Source organism: Saccopteryx leptura, chromosome 2, assembly GCF_036850995.1.
Source record: "Saccopteryx leptura isolate mSacLep1 chromosome 2, mSacLep1_pri_phased_curated, whole genome shotgun sequence".
NCBI classification, from domain to species: Eukaryota; Metazoa; Chordata; class Mammalia; order Chiroptera; family Emballonuridae; genus Saccopteryx; species Saccopteryx leptura.
Window position 1 is genome coordinate 52,072,093 of NC_089504.1, and position 15,249 is coordinate 52,087,341.

Here is a 15,249-nt window from a genome sequence, read left to right on the forward strand (position 1 = left end):
CATTAAATTTGTATCTCAAGGTACCACTGTACTTAGAGGAAAACAGAATATAAACATATATATAGATATAGATATAGATATAGATATAGATATAGATATAGATATAGATATAGATATAGATATAGATATAGATATAGATAGATATAGATATTTCTGCAAAAAGAAAGTTTAAAGACTGAAAATTAATGGGCTAAGCATTGACTCAGGAAATACATTGGAAAAAGAATAACAAAATGATTCCATTCCACATAAATTGTGACGTATCCACATTCAGAAAAGTTGATTAGCCAGCTCTGATGTTTGTAGCCTGTCCTGGCTGCTGCCCTCGTGGCCCCTGCCCTTAGACTGTGGTCCGTCAAAGGTGTGCAGCATCACTTCCTATAATAATGTTTGCTTAGAATTGCCTGACAGATATTTCCTATTCTTTACCTTCTTCTCTTCTTGTCATCTTGTGTCCACATAACATCTTCTCTAAATAGGACATAGAGGTACTTTTTTTTAAAAATACAAATTAAGACTCTGTCTTTGAACTGGCAAGTTTAATCTATGGACATTTATTGTGATTGATGGTACACTTAGATTTTTTTCATCCATGATTCCTGTATTTTCATAAAATAATGTTTTCTCTTCAATTTCTTTCCTGTTTTTTATTGGTTTGAGTTTTCTTCCCTTCCATTTCTACGAGATTTGTTTAGAAGTTATATAACTTATGACTATTTTAGATCTGTGATGTTTTCTAGGATATGTGTGGTCCTGTTGGGGGAAGCACTAGCTTAGTTGTGTCTACAAAGATTTACAGTTCTACCACAGACAGACTTCTGTTTTATCCGTTCTAAGGTGGCAGCTGTGAAGGTGCATGTCCTTCAGTTTTGCATGGATGAATGTAGGAAACAAGCAAACAAATCTCAAGATCAGAAGGCTATGAAACAATGGAAGTAATATCTGAAAACAATGAAAGTAGTGTCTGATGTTCGGTTGTTTGTCATGTTGAGTGGAGAGTAAATGGACTTGTTAAAAACTATTTTGACTAATGACTTTTTCTTGGATGTCTAAGCCTTTTATTTATTGCCTTATAAAAATAAGCCTTTAATTGGTTTGAAACTGGCACAAAAAAGAGAAACTGTCCACACTTTGACCAAAATTTCCCTTAAACAGTGTGCATTTATATTTATTTAAACTTCTTGGGACTTGTATGCATTCCATCTGAAAACATGTCTTTCATCTCTTCTAGAAAATTTTTTTCCTTTTTATTGACTTTATTCAGCTGACACTGGTTAACAAAATTATACAGGTTTTAGATGCACAATTCCACAACACATCCTCTGTATACTGTATTGTGTGTTCACCACAAATCTCTTTCCATCCCCATTTATGACCTCAATGTCCGCCTCCGCCTTTCCTCAGCCCCGCCCCCTGGCAATCACCAAGCTATTGTTTGTGTCCATGAAGTTTTTCTCTTTTTTTCCTTTGTTGCTCAATCCCTCTCTTCCGCAGCCCCACCCCACCCCCAACAGCTGTTAAGCTGTCAGCCTGCTCTCTCTCTATGAACCTGTATCTATTTTGCTTGTTCACTTTGTTCATACAATTCGATAATACTCTCCAGGTCCATCCAAGCTGTCACCGAGGGTAAAATTTACTTCTTTTCTATGGCTGCATAGCATTCCATTGTGTAAATGTACCACAGCTTTTTTATCCACTTATCTACTGATGGACCCTTATTTTTTTCAATTACTGAATATTATGTTGCAGTGGTCCTCAACCCCCGGGCCGTGGACCGGTACTGGTCCGTGGGCCATATGGTACCAGTCCACAGAGAAAGAATAAATAACTTACATTATTTCCTTTTTATTTATATTTAAGTCTGAACGATGTTTTATTTTTTTTAAATGACCAGATTCCCTCTGTCACATCTAAGACTCACTCTTGATGCTTATCTCGTAAGTTCGACAATTATATTTAAAAATACCACAGTTTTTATGCCGGTCACATAATTTTATTTTGTGCATTTATCTGTCCCACCCTAAAGGACAGTCCGTGAAAATATTTTCTGACATTAAACTGGTCCGTGGCCAAAAAAAAGGTTGGGGACCACTGCTATATTGAGTATTTCCAACACCCATTCTCTCTGCTCTTTCTTAACTCCTATTAGATAACATTGAATATTCTTACCACATCTTCCATGGTGCTTAGACTCTCTTATATTTGTTCCAATTCTTAAGATCTCTGAGTGGCTGACTGGAAAATAGCTCAGATCTCTCTTCAGCTAAACCAGGTCTCTCCTTAGCCAGGTCTAATCTACTCATTAGCCTGAATATTGAGCTTTTCATTTACCAATGGTAGTCAACCAGGTCCCTACCGCCCACTAGTGGGTGTTCCAGCTTTCATGGTTGGCGGTAGTGGAGCAACCAAAGTATAAATATAAGTAAAAAAAATAGATTTAACTATAGTAGGTTGTTTTATAAAGACTTATTCTGCCAAACTTAGCAAAAATCCAACATAAAGTACTTGGTAAGTAATTATTATTATATGCTTTAACTTGCTGTAACTCTGCTTTATAAATTTTATAAAGTAAAGTTATTTCCCTACTTTATAAATCACCATTACTATGGAATCAGTGGGCGGTTAGAAAATTTTATTACTAACAGTGATATAAAAGTGGGCGGTAGGTATAAAAAGGTTGACTACCCCTGATTTAAACCATTCTATTTTTCACTTATAGAAATTCGAGTTAGATTTTTCGTTATACCTGCTTGGTTTTTTTTTCTGTATCTTCTTTCTCAATGGATTCTCTTTCATAATTTCAGATATGTACACACATATGTGTGTGTAAAATATTATTCAAGTATCCCAAGTTTTGAGGGTATTAATCCTGTTGGTTATTGTGCCTGATGACTCTGACTCAAGGTGGATCGTTTTAATGTGTGCTTTTTAATTTTTGCTGAGAATCAATTTTCTGTGTCTTGTTTTCCATATAGGAATTCTTTATCTTTCTTTTTACTCTCTTGTGAGTGTGCATGGGCACACCTGTGTGTGTATCTACATGATTTCCTGTTAAGTGCATCAGAGATATTGCATTAAAAAAAATTCACCAAGCTTTCCAACTAGCTTTTACGTGATATTCTCTAAATTGGCTTAGTTTGTCAAGTTGCTAGAATTGGAAGTCAAATAGACTATGCCTTTACATTTTTCAGCTGAACTCTCTTAAAATCTACAAATCTGTATTTTCTGAGGCTCATTACCTGGCACCATTCTGTGGACACTTCAATAATTTCACTCGGCTAATAAAAACACTTGGTTACAGCACAACGCTTTAAAAAACAAGCTTTGGAATAAGAAAGTCCCAAATTAGAACCCAGTTTTATTCACTAGCTGGTGACTTTGGCCAGTTTACCAAATCTTCCTGATCCTTGGCTTCTTCATGTGAAGAAAGAAAAAAAGATAAAAAATATACCTGATTGAAATGTATACAATCTGTATGTAAAGCACTTAGCATAATGCTTGGCATATATTATCAATCAAGAATGTTAGCTCTTCTTTTCATTAACAGAGCTGACTTTTTAAGACAGCTTAAACATTTGTAAAGTGATAAATCATCTTTGTTTCACTCTGAATTAGGATCTAAGAGAATATATTCCAATTCATTTGAATTCAACAAAACTGATCAAGCACATATTGCATACCATATGTTATGCAAAGTTCCAAGTCAGGCTTTTTCTCTGACTAATTGGCAAGTCATGTCGCCTCCAATGGCCTTAGTCTCCATACAGTAAAGGCAAGACAATCTCTAGGTTTCTTCTAACTCTTAAACATTTTACAATTTAATGAATTGTCAGTAAAGTTCTATTTATAATAGTCAAACCTATTTCATAAATAGATTCAGAAAGATGTACAAACTCATGTATTTTCTTTTTTTGGGGGTACATTCCAAAGACTCAGCCTTAGATGGAATTGAAGTTGAGCACACCACAGAGAGGCTGGGGAGCAACTTTGCAACTGACTGATTGCAGAGTGTCTGGTACAATCTGACAATGACACATCAAAAATCAATTCAATGATTCCCAGCCATCCCTTACCTCTAGGGAGGTGTACTTCTTGTCAGTTGTAGCTTTTCAAGAAGGTATTGCCCAGATTTTTAGAAAAAATAATGAGATACATTTGAATTGTCATGATTAAAAGAGCTTAGATCAACTGGCACTTCACTGTAGCAGGAGTTAATTCAAGATAGACATTCATCACCTTGATCACTTGGCTCAAGAGAATTGCAAGGCTACGAAATATGCTAGAAAAATTCCTACCAAAAAAACCCCAACTGTTCAGCAACCACTGAATTATTTGCTGATCTTTTATGTGTGGAACACAGAAATATAACTCTACTTTCAATATCCCCTTGACTGAAATACGTATTATTTGTTTTTAATGTAGCAAACCTAATCTATAGGCTTCTGACAAGAAGACAAACCTCCCGCAGGCAGAGTTGTCTTTGGTTTCTTTGAAACATCGGTATTATTTTTACTCTTGTGCATCTGAACAGCAGAATAATATTTGCTCTCAAGACAAATTTAATTTTTTTGAGCCTTTCAGGGGAGAAAGTAATAATAATACAGGTAATCAAAACATAAAACAAGGTTCAATGTCACTATCATTCCCAAGATTGCTCCCAATGCAATATTTACCTAAAGGAACTAATTCAGTAGATAAACCCAGCAACTCTATTATGTATCAGACACATCAAAACAACATTAGTTTGCAAATCACTCCTGAACTTTAATAAAATCATTTCTAGTATCTGAACATAGAGCTTAACGAAAGCTTCTTAGATGAGTATGATTTTTTCTATCTAGATTAAAATATTTCCCTAGTTAGTTGTCATGGAGAATTAATTTATAATGAGGGTTATATAAAAAAGGTCATAATAGCTCCTTAGAGGGAACTATTTTATGGATTTGTAACCAGATCTGAACAATTCAAGTCCTTTGCTAGTACGTCAACTTTATAATCAAAGGCAAGTGCCAGTCTTTTGGTTCATGTATTTCTTAGCTTTGATTGGAAACATGTTTCTATATAAGATTATTTTGATTCTGCTAGCACATTTGTTCCTTTCTAAATCAGTGCTACAATTTTTTTTATTATTTGTGTGTGAGTCTTCTATGCTGTATTTAAACGTGACCAAATTAGATAAGTAAAAATCCCTCATCAGCTACACAAATGAATCAGGATAGGCACATGGCCCCATTCTGAAATTCTGTTTACCTATGGATGACAGCATATTGGGTCAGGGTGTGTGTGTGTGTGTGTGTGTGTGTAGGTGTGTGTGTAGGTGTGTGCGTGCATGCTTGCATGTGTTGGGGGTGGGAAGAAGGAGATATAAATGTTTCAAACAGATGCAATGATAAATGTGAAAGTTTGGAGTCAAGGAAACTCATGATAAGACTGAAATATTGAAAAGTTTTAACTGTTCTAGAGTAAGGTAAAATACAATTTCATAAATAGATAGAGCAAAGCTGGTGATAGGTAAATGTGCACCAGGACTCTGGAGATGTAAGAAAAATTGTATCTCTTTATAAATAGTTCTAAATTTAAAAATGTCTCAGTTCTTATCTGCTAAGGATTGAAGAATATCTAGTCTCAGTCACATATGATATTTTTGTAACCCTTTCCTTTTTCAGGAGTATCATATTTCAGAAAAGTTAATGAGGGGCCTCCGACACGCCATTTGTCCTTGCCGCTGCCACCAGTGCTCCTGACTCAGGCTTCTCCCCCTCTGCCAGCCAGCAGTACCTCCTTGCCCATGACAAACACTGCAGAGACAGGCACATTTTCCATAGGTCCCAGGATACAGGACTTAGGGCCTAGCATTTCAGGATACATGTGCATAATGTCCTGCCACCACTACAACCATGAATGTAAGCAGACTTCTGTCTCTGACACTCACATAACCCACAACTCATCAGTACCTCCAGATTGGGTCACAATCCTTTTCCTTTCAAAATACCTATTTCTATCTTACCTTATATATAGAACCATATCTCCCAGACAAAGGTATTCAAAAATATATTTAGTGACATCTGGGGGAAAGAAAGAAATTATTAATCCCCATTTTTACTAGGGCAAAGAGTCCAGAAAAGAAATGCTCAGTTGTCCTTCCAGAAGACAAATGAAAAGAATGTTAGCTTTTCATTTTGGATTTCCTACAGTAGATAATAAGTGTAATTAAGTGATAAATAAGATAATAAAGTGATATCAAAATAAACTCAACTACTATACAAGCCATGTTAAGAAATTTGGACTTTAGCCCTGGCCGGGTGGCTCAGTGAACAAAATGTCCTTGGTGTGCCGAGATCACGGGTTCGAATCCTGGTCAGGGCACATACAAGAAGCAACCAGTGAGTGCACAGCTAAATGGAACAACTGAGTGAAGCAATGACTTGATGCCTCTCTCTCGCTCTCTCTTTCTCTCTCTTTCTCTTACTCCCTTCCTCTCTCTCTCTCTCAAATCAATGAAAAAAAATTAAAAATTAAAAAAAGATAAAGAAATTTGGACTTTATCTTTAGGGCTGGTCTCAGTTGCTTACTGTCAAATGCATGAGAGGAAGGATCAAAAAACTTGGCACTAGATCCATCCTTTCTGATGTCATTACGAGGCTTCCATAGTCTCCATCTGGAAAGTGAAGGACCATCTAAGGTAATGACAAAACCAATCCTGGGCAAGGAGCCTGCATCAGGACCCAAGGCAAAGAAGCAGCAGAACACACAGAGGAGGACCGAGCACAGAAAGAGGGATGTGAGGCAAGACAACAATGGGGCCCAGAGGCAAGGGAGAGGAAAGAACAAGGGAAAACTCCAACTCTATAAGCTGATGAAGATGCCCAACAAGTACTAAGGAATAGCAGGCATTCCCTTTTTAATGCGGGTTAGTAAATGCAGCATTATACCAGAAGCACTTCAGTGGTCCACCCCAGACAGACAGGAACTGGCAGCTCTTTCTATACCTTCTGCTTCAAGCAAGGGACGTTTCCAAGATCGAGGGGAGAAGCTGAATCTGCCTGTGTCAAATATGGATAATGAAGCCTACTACATAGATTATTTGTGAAAAGAAGAGATGATGTGCTCAAAGTGCCTAGCATAGTTCTGGACACATAGTACACACTTAATAAATGATAATCTGATATAGCAGTGTTAGCAACTCCCCAAACCCCACATACATACACAAATATGGTCATCTCCAAATGCCACATAAAATACAATTGTCTTTTGGTTTTGCTTTGTTTTCTGTATTGCTCTTCATTTAAAGAAACTAGCCAGTATTATGTTTCTTCACATTAAATACACCTTTTTTCTATGAATTTCCACCAGAAAAGACAGGTGTTTCCATACCCTCAAGTTAGTTATATGAGAATTTTGTATCCAGCTAACTGGAGCATTCAGCTCCACATTCCACACCTGCATTAGGAACGATCTGGGGATATATATTTTTTTTCAGTGAGAGGAGAGGAAGCAGAGACAGACTCCCACATGCGCCTTGACTGGGATTCACCCTGCAAGCCCACTACAGGGTGATGCTCTGCCACGTGGGGTGTTGCTCCATTGCTCAGCAACCAAGCTCTTCTTAGAGCCTGAAGTGGAAGCCATGGAGCCATTCTCAGTGCCTGGAGCCAACTTGCTTCAATCAAGCCATGGCTACAAGAGAGGAAGAGAAGGAAAGAGAGAAGCAAGAGGGGGAGGGGTTGAGAAACAGATGGGCACTTCTCCTGTGTGTCCTGGTTGGGAATTGAATTTGGGACATCCACATGCCAGGCCAGAGCTCTACCATTGAGCCAACTGGCCAGGGCCGATCTGGGGATTTTAAACTTTTCCACAAATGAGTAATAACTAGATCAAAAAACTGAGCAAATTTAATCGACTTCCTTTGATACTTGAATCCATGCTTTACTGGGTGCTTTCTTCTGACCATTTGTCTTTTTTGAGGGACTAAGTTTTCTTGTCTGAGATAACCCCAGTGGAATTAACCAAAGAAACTTGGCACCAAATAAAAGGGAGGGCATGTTTCAATCCTGCCTCTTTGTGGGTGTCATATGACCTCACTGTGTGCTCTGGGGCACAAAATGCTATTCCCCTCGGCTTCGGGAGCTGCTTAACTAGTGCCACTTTCAAGGAGCGACTGACCTCCTCCTTTCCTGGTTAACTACTTGTTAAGAAAAACATGTACTTATTTGGAAGTCATTCATGTACCCAGTAAATGAACACAATGGATATGAGTTACAGACACAGAAAGCCCGGGAGAAATGATCGGTGGCATCGCCCCGGCCACCACTCTTTCGCCACCCATGGAATCTTTAACCTCTTTCAACGTACTTTCAAAATTGTCATCTTTTCAATGAAGAAGACTTTTTCATTAAGAAACATAACACGCATATAAAAAGGTTATATGATAATGTATATTTTAAAAGCTAATAAGGTGCAAGTTCATAAAGTTTACCACCCAGGATGAAGCAATAGAGAATTGTCATAAACATTACCATTCCCCGCGTGTTTCTTCTGAATGGATCCTTCACTTTGTTCCTAGCAGATGTGACCACTGTCTTGAGTCTTTTGTTAATAACTCTTAATTGATTTTCTTAAATGGTTGTATTACTCTGGGTTTTCCAGAGAAACAGAAACAATAGGATGCATATAAATATGGAAAACAATTTGTTATAAGGGATTGGCTCACACAATTATGGACGCTGTGGAGCCGCAAGGGCTGCAGGATAGAGTTGGCAAGCTGGAAGCTCAGGAGAGCGGGTGGTGTGATTCCTGCCCTGAGGCCAGCAGGCTTGGGACCAGTGTTTCAGTGCGAGTCTGAAGGTGGGGAAAAAATATCCCAGTTCAAAGGTCACCAGACAGAAAGACTTCCCTCTTTCTCAAGGGAGAATCAGCCTTTTTGTTCCAGTTGGGCCTCTGAGTGATTAGATGATGTTCACCCACATAAAGAAGAGGTTTTTTTTACTCAGTCTACTGATTTAAATATTAATCTCATCTAAATATACCCTCAAAGAAGCACCGATGTTGGAAAAAACATCTAGGTATTTCATGGCTCGGTCAAGTTGACACAAAATTAACCATCACAATGGTTATACAACCTATGAATGTATACCTAATGATGTCTTAGTTTTAGCTTATTTAAAACTTTATGTAAATTCTGCATTTTTCTATAGTTGTCTTTCACTCAACATCATGCTTGTAGCATGGTTGAAGATTCACGTAGTTCATTCCTGTGCTCTTCGCCACTATACTGTATTTCAGTCTGACAAACCACAATTATTTACCCATTCTGTTCTTGATGGATATTTTAATTGTTTACAGGTGTTTTGTTTGTTTGTTTGTTTCTGTTCTTTTGTAATTTGAAAAATAGCTTATAGGACTATTCTTCTACATGTCTCCAGGCTGCTATAGTAAAGGCCTAAAGGTCTGTGTCTTAAACAAGAAAGAGGTTATTTCTCTCTCCCAAAATAGTGTGAGTATAAGCAATCCTGGGCTGATATGATAGACACTTAGTATGACTACCCGATTATGCCCATGTACACTTCTTACCACACATAATACAACCTTCTCTCCCCAAGGACAATAATCCATTCATGGTGTGTAGACTCCTGAGTGATGCCCCATTCGCTCCATCAGGTCTGCCTCTCCAGGACCCAGCCACCAGCAATGAAGCCTATTTATATGCTCACCCTCAATCCCCCACCTCTCACACCACCCCACAAGGTGGTGGAGAATGAGTAGGATATTGCAATGAAAACTCCTCACTAAGAAAAGTGATACCCAGAAGTCATTCCTCCTTCAGAAAAAGTAAATGCTACTGGGCAGGCCTTGCGATTTTCTGTCCTGGCAGTGGAGGAAGATACTGCTTAACCCATGTGGCAGTTATTGTTTTGGGCATCTGGCAGGAACCATTTTGTCCTTTGTCCCCTGACTTCACCATTAAAGAGTGCTTTCCTGTCCTCTTAACTGTCCCGTGCTTTCATTGGAGTAGCCTTTGGAAAGTTTACTTACCTCTGCAGTGAGGCAATGAATGATATTATTGCAAGTTCTGCTCATCCAGACTTGGGTGCTTGGGAATTGTTTTCAAGATTAACAAACACATATTTGCATAAACTAAACTTGTGGTTTCTTTGGCAAAATTTTCTACAATTTCCTAGGTTGCTTGCTTCTGGTCAGTTCCATGTCAGAGTGACCGCAGCCAAAGATCTTATGTAAAACAGAGCTAGTCAAGCAGTGCACTGGCACACCATTTAGCCTCAAATAGGCTAAAAAGACAGCCAAGATATTGTTCCCCTTAACCCATTTGGGATGAACGGGGCATGCAGACTGGTCACACTGGCTATGAGCAGCCTCATTCATGTGATCTGTGAGCTACACGAGTATCATATTAAGAGTGCACAATATGAGAAAGGCTGTAAAGTACTAACTTAAGCAGAGTTTTTCATTTTGAGTGTTTTATTAATGATCTCTGTGCTTTGCCAATCCTGCTCTGCTTCAACTTATTGGCAGCTTCCCAGAAGTCATTCAAAATAAAGGAATTGCGAGGAAAGCCTGCGTCAGCATGTGAAAAACTTGCTGAAGTACCTGAGGAGACAGAGTGGCCCAGTGAATTGCTGCAGGCTCCCAGGTTTCCAGCCTGTGCTGTCTGCATTCTCAGAGCCTGCAACACGCCTTCCAAGGAAATGTCACCTTGATTCTGTGCCTGCAACTCTACTTCTGGGGATTAAATTTGTACTTGTATCAGAGACCCAAAACAATGCGAACCAGACATGAGCTTACTTCCTTTGCAGAGTTATCACATAAGCTATCCAAGGTGTTTGCAGTGCGCAGGGCCCCCTCACCTTTATTTTGTTGCTCTTTCCCTCAACACGGAGCCACCAGCTTGTGGTCCACCTCTAGTTCTTACTTACCAGCTTCCATTCCTGCCAGAGGAACAAAGAGGAGATGAACCCTTTCCCTCTAAGTGCAGGACCGAGAAGGTGTCCTTAGCACTCTGGCACTTTCCCCTTGAGCAAAAACTTGAAGGCTTGACTGCACCTGTGTGTCAGGAAAGCTGGGAAAGGTAATCTTCACTCTGTCACCACGTCCCTGTTTAAAAGAAGAACAATGAGATATTGGAGGGAAAGCAACCATCTCTACTACAATCTATGATTTTTCTCTGCTTGATCTGCAGTTACTGAGTACACTGTTAGAAGTCTTCTACTATGCTGGTGGATTTGTTGATTTCTCCTTGCATTCTAGTAAGTTTTGCTTTACATATTTCTAAGCTTTGGTATTAAGTATATACAAGGTTAGAAGTAGTATCTCTTTCTGGTCAAATTAACCATTCATTAATATGCTGTGATCTTCTTTGTCTCTTATAATTTTTATTTTTATCTCATAATATTTCTTAGAATTTTTGTCAAATTCTAATTTGTCTAAAATGAATGTTTTTACTCCCCTTTCCTGTGGTTAGTATTTGCCTTATATATTTCTACCAGCTTACTTTCAATCATTTATTCATCTAGTGTTCTATCAGCATTTGGGTTGTTTCTAGTCTTTTCCTATTACAAGTAGAGCTGACATTTTTGGGGTATGGATGTATTACTTGATTTTTTTAAAAAAAACTTTATTCAGAAAATTAAATTTAACAGGGTTACATTGATCTATAAGAGTACATAGGTTTCAAGTAAACATTTCTATAGCATTTGAACTGTTGATAATGTTGTATACCCATCACCCAAAGTAAAATTATTTTCTGTCACCTTATATTCATCCCTTTTTACACCCTTGGCCCATTCCTTTCCCCCACCCCCCTAGCCCTGGTAATGACTTCACTTTAATCTATGTCCATGAGTCTCAGTTTTATATGCCATCTATACTTATTTATTTACTTAATTATTTTATTTATTTCACTCAGTATAACGTCCTCAAATTCCTCCATGTTGTCGTAAATGTCACTATGTCATCATTTCTTATGGCTGAGTAGTATTCCATTGTATATATATTCCACATCCTCTTTATCCAATCCTTTATCAAGAGACACATTGGTTGTTTCCATGTCTTGGCAACTGTGAACAATGCTGCAATGAACATGGGGGTGCATGTATCTTTACATATCAGTATTTTCAAGTTTGGGGGTAGATACCCAGTAGAAGGATTTCTGGGTCATATGGTAGTTCTATTATTTATTTTTTGAGAAACCAAAATACTTTCTTCTATAACAGTTGTACTAATTTGCATTCCCACCAGCAGTGGATGAAGGTTCCTTTTTCTCCACAGCCTCTCCAACACTTGTTATTACCTGTCTTGTTGATAATACCCAATCTAACAGGTGTGAGGTGATATCTCATTATAGTTTTGATTTGCATTCCTTGAATAGCTAATGAAGATGATCATCTTTTAATATAGCTGTTGGCCATTTTTATGTCCACTTGAGAGAAGTGTCTGTTTAAGTCCTCAGTTTTTATTTAGAGTGTTTGCTTGTTTGTTGCTGAGCTTTGTGAGTTCTTTATATATTTTGGATATTAACCCCTTATTATAGCTGTTGTTTGAAAATATCATCTCCCATTTACTTGGCTGCCTGTTTGCTTTGTTGTCAGTTCTTTTGCTGTGCAGAAGCTTTTTAGTTTGATATAGTTCCTTTTATTTATTTTTGCTTTTACTTCCCTTGCCTTTGGGATTAAATTGATAAATTGTTTAGAGCTGAAATTTTTAGTCATGTGCTGATATCAATTTGTATTTTTATGGCATATCTTTGGGATAGATTCCTAGACACAGAACTGATGTGTACATAGTCAATGTATATGTAATTGTACAAGATCTTCTCCTCCACTGGGGCCAGAGCATTTTATAAAACCCTCAGCAGCATATGAGAATGTCTGTTTCTCCACAACCTCATCAGCAATGGGAAAGAGGCACTTTGATATTTTTTACAAATTTGATAGTAGCAATGTTTTATCTCAGTGTACTTTTATGATGACCAAAGCTTGTCATCTTGTTCTATGTTAAACAGTCATTTGCATTTATTTTCTGTATGAATGGTCAGCAATACGTTAAATTACATTTTTGGCCTGAGGATCTTTGGTTTTCATATTTAAATCCAAACCCCAATATGAGGTGACTGAGGCTGTAATAATGAACTCTCAGAGGAGCCTGTTTTTATTTTTCTGTTTCACCCAGAGCCAAGGGTAAAACTGAAGTGACCTCATCTGTGGAATGAAGTCTGGCCAGTTCACTTCCGTGGCATCACTCCTTAGGGTCCTCTCCCTGTAGGGTTCCCAACCTCGTTCCTCCTTGAGCTCTGGGTTTGTTTCCTGTCCTCTCACGTGTGGTCTGTTGAAAATCATCATCTGTGACCCCAGGGATATAGACCTTATGTCCTTTGTAGCTTATTCTGAAGCAATTTGCACAACTTTTATATTAAACCTATCATTTTTTCCTCTCTATTAGCTACTCAACTGTTTTTTTAAGTGTTTAAAAAATGGTTTTGGGTTTTTTTTTTGTGGCAGAGACAGAGAGAGTCAGAGAGAGGGACAGATAGGGACAGACAGACAGGAAGGGAGAGAGATGAGAAACATCAATTCTTTGTTGTGGCTCCTTAGTTGTTCATTGATTGATTTCTCATATGTGCCTGACTGTGGGGCTACAGCAGACCAAGTGACCCCTTGCTCGAGCCAGTGACCTTGAACTCAAGCTGGTGAGCTTTGCTCAAACCAGATGAGCCCGCGCTCAAGCTGGCGACCTCAGGGTCTCAAACCTGGGTCCTCCACATCTCAGTCCAATGCTCTATCCACTGCACCACCACCTGGTCAGGCTGAAAATAATTTTATCTGTCATTTTCAAGTCTTCAAAGTTGTATTCTTACAAATATACAAATAAGTGTTTGATTGATGTCTTTTTCCCTTGTTCAGACAGATTGGACCAATGGCTTCTTTGCTCACTGCTATATTCCCAGGGCCTAACACAAGACTAAACCAGTAGATGCTTCACAGTCATTTTTGAATGAAGACGAATGAATGTGAAGAATATAAAGAGCCTGAAGAGGAATGGGACAGTGGTGATACCAGAGATGGTACTAAGAAGAGAATTTGAATGCTAGGAATGCAGTAATACCCTGACACAGATCGGCAACTCAGGGAGTTGCATGTTTATACCAGGAATCGATACTAAACTGAAGTAGTGGCTGATGCAGCAATTTATAATAAACATAGATCAATGGAAAAAGTTAATTCCCCATGGTTATTGATTAAAAATAAAATAATAAAGTTATTTCCATTGCCAGTGTACAACCTGGAGGCAACAGGACAAGGAAGAAAATATGAAGGCAGGCATTGTTAAGGGACAAAAGAAGATGGCATTGGAAAAACCTCTCATGAGTGGCTGAACGGGGGGATGATAGAATCAAAAAGAGACCAGTGGCCCGCTACGTGAAGGATGGAATAGTGGGGACTGGATCTATACTTCCCCTGACACACACACTCAGAGATATAAATAACCATAAACCATATGAAAAAAATGTTCAGAGACAGACAGTGTAGGACATTGATCTCCAAGAGAGGAGAAACAAGTTAAGTGAGCTCTGCCATTGCCCCAGCTTACTGTTTGGAGAGAGTTTCTAGGCTCCAGTGTGAGCAAGGGGAACCAGGCAAAGCCTGGAGGTCTCCCTGAGTTGGGGAGAGAAAGATAGGACTTATTGAAGGCCAAGGGAACTGGAGTCTTCAGCCCGGGGTACCAGAGGAAAAAGAACTGCACAGAAGGAGAGCTCTGGAGATCTGCACACTAACCAGCTCGTGCATGTGAGGAGACTAACCCCGGCCAGGGCAACAAGCACAGACGGGGCCGTCCCTGGACTTCACACAGGCCTGGGAGGGGTCCTGTTCTCACCACCAGAGTAGACAAACCCTGTGGCACCTGGGGTACTGGATAAAGTACTCAGGGGGCTAGATGCTGAATGAAAAGGACAGTGTTTTCCTTCAGGGCACTTGATCACAAAATTACAGAATATAAATGAGATCTATAGAAACATTCAGAAATCCTGGTCCAACATAGGAAATTGAGGTCGTGAGTGAGAATGACTTGCTCGAAGGTTTTGAGTTCATTAGCAATAAAGCTGGGGTACAACCCAAGTCTTCTTGGGTCAAATGCAGACCTATTTATTATTAATACAGCTAACAGTGGAGAGTTGTGGTTTGGGTTTTTATTTTCCAGTAAATTGCATTTCCTCTTTAATCTTGAGATAGAAATTTC

General features: G+C 38.7%; 1 long non-coding RNA gene across 1 annotated transcript in view; it reads left to right on the forward strand.

The window, feature by feature from the left end:
• The window catches only part of LOC136394601 (uncharacterized), a 119,391-nt gene extending 104,956 nt beyond the window's left edge, over window positions 1-14,435 (forward strand). Inside the window, exons 2-3 of the long non-coding RNA XR_010749209.1 lie at window positions 11,195-11,261; window positions 13,914-14,435. This is a non-coding gene — a long non-coding RNA (uncharacterized lncRNA). The remainder of the gene's footprint in view (window positions 1-11,194; window positions 11,262-13,913) is intronic.
• The last annotated feature ends 814 nt before the right edge of the window (window positions 14,436-15,249 follow it).